An 8,234-nucleotide genomic window follows, 5' to 3' on the forward strand; every position below is an offset into this window, starting at 1 on the left:
GTCCCCAACCGTTTTGGCACCACGGACCAGTTTCATGGAAGACAATTTTTCCACAGACCTGGTGGGAGGATGGTTTCAGGATGATTCAAGTGCATTACACTTATTTTGCACTTTATTTCTATTATTATTACATTGTAATATATAATGAAATAATTACACAACTCACCATAATACTGACTGGAGGTGGAGCTCAGGGGGTAATGCAAGCAATAGAGAGTGGCTATAAATACAGATGAAGCTCCACTCGCTCACCCACCGCTCATCTCCTGCTGTGCGGCCCACTTCCTAACAGGCCACGGACCAGTATTGGGACCAGTACTGGGACCAGTTGGAGACCCCTGCTCTAGTGGGTCTCTATCTTTTACATCCAAAGGTTTTATCCTACTTTTAGATTGATACAGTCTTCTGTATTCCTCTCTACTTTTCCTTATCTTGATATTAAATATTGTTTCTTTTCTCTTGGTGTTCACTCATAAATTTTAAACATATATACTTGAGTTTATAGATAATCAATATGTCTAATCTATTCTCAAACCAAATAAGCCTTTAGAATGTATTCATACTAAACTTCTTTCTGTAATCTACCACATTAAGCTTTCTTTTTTGTGCCTATAAATACTGTGTTTAAAATGACCAAGAAATTAGTAATATACTTCATCTATCATCTGTCTAATATCTATGTATCAATATGTTTTTTTACAGTCCAAGGTTGCTTACATTTATCTGTATGTTTATCAAGTATTTTCTAACCATCCCATCCTTATTATGGGAGGACGGTATTCAATTTCCTCTTACTGACTTTTTATGCTCTGTTTTTTGACTTTGTTTTTTGGTGAGAATGTATAAATTGTTAATTGTCACAGCATTTTTATGAGAATTTTTAAAATTTAGATTCACCCCAGAATTATACTTTGGCTAAGTATAAAATTCTAGGTTGATAAGTATTTTTCATCCACCCTTTAAAGTTATCATTCCATTAGGCTTCTTGTCTCCATCATGACTGTGAGACATCTTCTATAATTCTAATTTTTGTTCCTTTGTTTACAATAGATATTTCATCTTTGATTGCTTTCAAGAGTTTTTTTTCTGATTGTGTGAGTTCTGAAACTTCAGTGCAATATATCTAGGTGTAGATTTATTTTTGATCATTCTGTCAAGGATATATTTTACTCGGTCATTATGAAGATTGATATCTCTTTTCAGGCCAGGAACATTCTGAGCCATCTTATCTTTCATTTTTCTCTATCCTCCTTTTCTAAAAATTCTCTTGTATATTTTCTGTGGTATGTTATCTTCCTCATATCTTTACACCCATGCTGCATGTCTGATTAATTTAATCAGATCTATTTCCAAGTTACTAACACTTATTTACACTTATCTACATCTTAACCAAATGTATTTGCTCACAATTTCCAAATCATGCAGCTCATTTCCCCACAGCACAAGATCGGGGCCCTTTGTCAAGTCTGGTGCCTGTGGTTATTTTTCTTCTATCTATTTCAACTTTTACACATTTATTTTAATGTCTCCTCTGGCTAGTTCTATTATTTCTAGTTCTAGGGTGTGAATTCTATTTGTTGAATTTTCTGACTCTCTTTAATTATGGGTCCCCATAGGTGACCTGAATGTTTTAAGTAATCTTCGTGGAGATTGTTATGGACTGAATTGTCTCCTCAAAATCCGTATGTTATAGCCTCAATCCCTAATGTGACTGTATTTGGAGGTAGAGTCTTTAAAAAAGTAATTAAGCTAAAACAATATCATAAGGTTGGGGTACTAATCTAATGGTACATATGTTCTCATAAAAGAGGATGAGTAAACAGGAAGATGCACACAGAGGACACCCCATGTAAAAACACAGTGAGAATGCAGCCACCTGCAAGCCAAGAAGAGAGACCTCACCAGAAACCAGCACTGCCAACACCCTGATCTTGGATTTCCAGCCTCCCAGGACTGTGAGGAAAAAAAAAAAAATCTGTTGTTTAAGCCACTCAGTCTGTAGTATTCTGTTATGGCAGCCCGAGATGACTTACACAGAGGTATTTCAGGAGCCCCCGTTTGCAGTAACACCCACTGAGTGCCAGTTCATATTCACTTCTTCCTTGTGGTCATGGTTTCAAGAGTTTATATTAGAACTTTATTAATTTCTCAACTTGCCATTCTCACATCACATAAGTAATACAAATTTGGAACTCAAAAATTTGTTTAAAGCTGTTTCACCTTGCATGTTTCTCAGAAATGACTCATTTTCACTCATGGCTAATGGTCAGAATTTTGCTTTCAAAGATATAGTAGAATACCTTCCTGTCTCAAAGCTTTTTGCAGATAACACCTACTCAGTCTCCTTGTGTAAGCAGCCCATGGCCTAGGCTTCCCTCGGAGGGTACCTAAAATATCAGACCCAGCATTTAGGGTCTGTTTCCCAGTTCTGATAACTGGAAATGTTGGGCTTCTGATTATTAATCTTACCTTGAAATTTTTTCTTCACTCTGGAATCTAAGGAGTCCCTTTCTTGTTTTTTACCCTAAGTATTTCAAAAATACTTCTTTCATAATCTGTTTGGAATGGAAATAAAATTCTTCTGCATCAGCTTAATTTCAAATAATGACCAGATGTCTCTTATGTTCTTTGTATGTCATTATGCCATCTCTCCTGCCCCATGATATCTCTCACTACCTATTATAACATGCAAAAGCTAATTTCTCTTTCTCTGCTTGACAGTGAAATGTTTTCAGAGGTTCAGTCTCCTCTTCTGATGTTCTCATTGAACAAACTAGTCTATTTCCAATGTTACAAGTAACTCATTTTTGAAAATTCCTATTTGACATCTCACCCCCCACATTCAATGAAGAGGCAAATTCCTCCATCCAGCCTTCTTAGCACTGCCATTTCACAGCAGCTACCATCAAATCCCACTTCTAGTGAGATAGTGCAGCTTCTCAGGACTTTTAACTTGCACTATTTAATAATTAGCCAAATTGACATCCATGCCTCTAATCATGTTTGTTCTCTTCTAGTTTTCTTTTGGCTGCCAGAGGTATTTTCATTCTTTTTAAAAAATAGCTAATCCATACTTACTTCTTGATTCCATGGACCTTTTCAAGGGATTTCCTTTCCCTATAGAATAAAGTCCAAACTCTTTAGCTTGCAAAACCAAATCTTCATAATTGAGCCTTTGACTACTGGTCAAGATTTATTTCACACAGGGCTGCATACCACCACTTAGAACTCTAGTTCAATTAAGCCATTTGTAGTATCGTTTCCATGACTTTGCTCAAGCAATTTCCTCTGCCAGAAATAATTTCTCCTTGCCCCCTCTCCTCCTCTGCAGCTCAACATTACTTTCTCAAAACTTTCAGTCTTTTCCAGGGAAAGTTGACGACATCCTTCTTTGTATCCCTGCCAGAAATACTTATCCTTGGTACTTATTATAATCTTAATTCCACTGATAATAATAACAAGCCTGTCTTCTACCCTGAAATTGTGAGATCATTTAAGACATGGTTCATCAATCTCAGTGGTACTGATGTATTAGACCAGATAATTTTCTGTTGTACGGGCTGTCCTGTGAATTGCAGGATTTTAAGCAGCATGCCTGACCTCTAACTACTAGATATTAGTAGCTCCCACCCTTCACCAGACATGACAACTAAAAATGGCTCCAGACATTGTCAAATGTCTGAGGGATGGGTGGTGGGGGCATAATCATCCCTGGCTGAGAACCGCTGCTTTAAGATAGAAAGCACATTTCCAAAGTCCTGTGTTCAAGGCCACCACATGCATTCCAGAAATACTAGTTGACTGAATGAGTGCGTGATGAATAAAAGTACTTTAGTAATCAACAGATAGTATATAGATAGATTGATAGATAGATATCTGTTAGTATAAGTTACACTTTAAATAATTGAAACACATAAAATATTTGACTTGCAAATTATACATTTGAATAATTCAGGGAGCTGAAGTTTAAATAATATCAGAAGGACATAAGATTGACTATATACACGCATTTCATAGTGAAAGACCAAATGCCAAGTAAGAACAATGGCAATTTTGTGAATTTGTTGCCAGTTCAAATTTATTTTGCCAAGGCTAATGTTTAGTTAAGTTGATATTTCTGACAAGTGTAAGAATTTTCATTGAATGAGCTTATGTTTGAATTTCAACAACTCTGCATTTAACCTGAAGGAAATATAATCTCCTGGGCAATTTTCAAAACAAGTGACTATGCTGACAAGGGGTCTCGGAGATAAAAGCTAAATTAAAAAAAAAAATCATTATATTCCTTAACTGTTCTTTATTTTGGCTGCGTCACGTGGCTTGTGGGATCTCAGTTCCCCGACCAGGGATTGAACCTGGGCCACAGCAATAAAAGTGCTGAATCTTGACCACAAGACCACCAGGGAACTCCCTTAACTGTTCTTCCTCTAGACATTTACTTAACAAATATTTAGAGAATGCTTAGAATGTACAAAATGATTGAAGAAAATAAAAAGATCTTTTTACCCCTGTTAGAAGAGATAATTCATGCATGCAAATAATCTAAAGTGGAATCAAAAGGTTAAGAATGTTCAAGTGAAATAGCCATTCCTTTCATTTGGAAAAATCAAGGAAAGAATCATAGAAAACACAGCATGGAATTTTGGCCTTAGGTGGAAAAATAAGGTTGTTAATATCATCATTTATAATAATATCAAAAAATAGAAAAGTTTTAACATTAAATATCAGTTGAATCACTAGCTCCATTTGAAAATTTTAGTTCTGAAAACTGCAATAAAATACAAGATTATTTGTCCTATTTAAAAAATAACATTAGGACATTCAGAATTTTGCATTCAGTTTGAGTTAACAGAGGACTCAAATGTAAAATATTACATAAGGATCAAAGCCTAGAAGAAAACACATGGCAATGTTAATGATTATTTCTGGACTGCAGGACTGGCAGGGGGAATATTACTTCTGTTCTAGATATCTTAGTATTGTAAATTTATCTTCCATAGCTGTATATTATTTTATATATGCACAAATGATATGCTATACAAAGTTTTGTTCTTTGAATCTACTCAGGTTTGAGATTATAGAAAGGTTTTCCTTTATTTTACTTACCACATATTCATATAATTCTGACAGAAGTTTCAGACACCACAAGGGAAAAATATTCTGTCAAATTTTATTTCTATACTTGGCTAAATGGTTGTAGATTGTGACTTAGTAAAGTGTGTAAATTTAAGAAACATAAATTTGAAATCTGCCATGTTGAAATTGTCATAGTCTTCCCTCTGCCCCTTAAAATTTACTTATTAAAAAGCACTCACTCTTCTACTTACCAACCAAAAATCTGATTACAAATTGTGTTAGAAGATTTAAAAAGCAGTAGAAACATAGACCAAATATACAAAAGCTTAAATCCCTCATCTTCCAGGAAGACGTTGGTGTAACTGGAGTCTATACGGATATCATCCTTATTTGGGTGATTCACAACATCCTTCTCTTATATAGTAGTTATATGTGTAAATGTTCTGCCTCCCAGTGGAGCTTCTTAAATACCCATACGGAATCTTTTACTTTTTTGATTCAACCCCCTTGAGAGCCAAATGCATGCTTAGGTACTAAGTACAGGAATTAACAAATGTGCAAATAGCCAATCCCTTGTAAACAGTAGTCATTTAACAAATATTTGAAGGAATGTATTCACAGAGGAAAAAAAAATTGGTCACAGAAATGACAAAAGGTAATAAAAGAAAGTAAAATAAACTCTCAGCATAATCTGGAATTATAACTACACCAGTATATTACAGACCTAAATTTCTTTCTCCAGGATTTAGCTTTCTCAAAAAATTTTGTCCAGAGACTTTTAATGTTAAAGGGAATAAAGGCTGATTAGTTGGACTCCAACCTTTCCAAACATATACCATGTCGAACATGCCCCGGCCTTGAGATGTATGTAATTGCTGTTCTCTCTGCATGAACAGTATTCCCCGGATTATCATAGTATTTGCCCTTACATTTCCTCAGGTTTCTGCTCAAAGGTCATTTCTTCAGAAAGGTGTATTCTGTCTACTCTATTAAAAACAAAAACAAAAAATAAAAGCACTCTCATCAATTTTTATCTACTTACCTTCTTTTTAATAGAAAACTGATATCTAACAATATCTAGTTCCCTATTTATTTGTGATTTAGTTCTTTTCCTAAATTTATGCTAACAGGAGCCCAGGAGCCTTATCTGTTTTATGCACTGTGCATCTCAACCTCTTAGAATACTGCCCAATACATAGTCTGTGCTCAGTAGATACGTACTGAATGATGAGTGAATGAATCAATGTACAAATTAACACAATGGTGACTTCTATCATATTTAACTCTAGGACATAGATTTTAATGCGTCCATTATGACCCCCATCTTGACATTCTTTATAATTTTAATTTTTTATTGTATTTCTTCACTCTGTTCCATGTTTCCACGCTATCTATATTTTTGCTTTTGTTTTGTTTTGTTTTGTTTTTGCTATCCATAACTGCAAAAACAATAGCAACAGAAAACAATCTCTGTATCTTATTGTCTTAAATTATTTTTTTCTGAAAATTCTCCTATATAACGCTATCTTAAATTTGGGGAATATTTAATTCTCAAGATGCTGTACTATTGACATTTTTATGTTGCTGGCTAGTATTTTCTTATGACCTTGAGCAAGAGTCTTCCTGAACCCATCTGTTAAAAAGAGAGGAAACTACTCTACCTTGCAGGGTTGTTGAAAGTATTTTTTGAGATAATGATTTCATGTAAATCCCCTAACCTGGTGGTTCTCATCTGCTATGCCATAATCATGTAGGAAATGCGGTCCTTCATTGCCAAGAATGATTCGTATAGTGAGGAAGGCAGTGATTGCCTGAGGACATGAGACTGAAAGGTAGATTTACAGATACCAGTTTTTTGCTTTTGTTTTTCCTATTTGTTGCTTAACTTTTGCAGCATTTATATTATTTCTAAGATAAGATTTGGAATCTGTGTGAATACTTGAATTAGAAATAATAAACTTACAACTGGGTTTCCTCCTTATCCTTTAAAGCTTTACACTTGTTACCTGGGCTTATCAATGGGTTTTTGACAAATTTCTCTATATTTGCTGTCCCTCGAATACCCATACTCTCCCCATGGGGGCTTTATGCATACTGCTCCCTTTTCTTGGAATGTTCTTCTCAGATATCCACATGGCTTGTTCCTTCATGACCTTGTAGTCTATCATCATGTCACCTTAACAATGAGAAAACTTAGCCATCTCCATTCCCCATCCCAACACTTCCTCTCTCTTCCCTTCCCTTCTTTTTCTCCTTATCATTATAACCATCAGAAATATTACACATATAACTATGTTTTAGCTTAACTTTCACCCATCCACAGAGCAGACAATAAGCCTCACGAGGACAAACACATTACTGCTGTAACACCAGCTTCTAGGACAGTGCTGGAAACCTAAGAGCTATTTAATAATAATTTGTTGAATGAATGAAAGCATGAAATAAATGCTAGTTAAGTACCAAGAATGGGAACTAAAACTGCCACAAACACAAAAGCCATCACTGCTCTCAGAGAGATTCCAATATGGTGGGAGGTTAGATACTGAACAATTACAAACATGATGGATCCACAGGCTTAATCCAAATATGCTAAAGGACAGTATGATATCTTCAATTCAGGCTATCTTCCCCCAGATGTCCAGGACTAGAAATATTCACATGAAATGAAGGTACAGGTAGAGAGAAGTATGAGAGGAAGGTGGAAGAAATGTTGAAAATTTTTTGTTTGTCTCAGTCATGGTGGGAAAAACAAACAAACAAAGATTCCTCCCCCATTTAAGGATGTAAGGGATATCATTCATATGTAGGAAGGGAGAATATTTAAACTAATGAACAGATGAGCCTGTTAGTAAAGAAATATAAGAGTGAGAAACCCATATTTCTCATGTATTAGCTCAGTGACCTCAGCAAAGTACTTGAACTCTCTCATATATCAATGTATTAATTGGTAAAATGAAGATAAAGAACCCCCCTTATCATGCTTCTGAAATTATAACATGAGAACATTGAGGTAATATATTTAGCACAGTTCTTAAGCACACGTGAACTATTAGTGCTATTATTTAGTAAATTATTATTTTTATAGTTACCACCTGCTTTAAAAATAGATTTGAGAAAAGTAAAATGAAAGGACAAATTTAATGCTATTATAATCAAGA

General features: G+C 34.9%; 1 non-coding gene across 1 annotated transcript; it reads right to left on the bottom strand.

Annotated features, from left to right (window-relative positions):
* Nucleotides 1-4,334: 4,334 nt before the first annotated feature.
* Nucleotides 4,335-4,406, bottom strand: TRNAK-UUU (transfer RNA lysine (anticodon UUU)). The gene has a single exon. It is a non-coding gene; the product is annotated as a tRNA-Lys (tRNA).
* Nucleotides 4,407-8,234: the final 3,828 nt, after the last annotated feature.

This window comes from Tursiops truncatus, chromosome 8 (genome assembly GCF_011762595.2).
Source record: "Tursiops truncatus isolate mTurTru1 chromosome 8, mTurTru1.mat.Y, whole genome shotgun sequence".
Lineage (NCBI taxonomy): Eukaryota > Metazoa > Chordata > Mammalia > Artiodactyla > Delphinidae > Tursiops > Tursiops truncatus.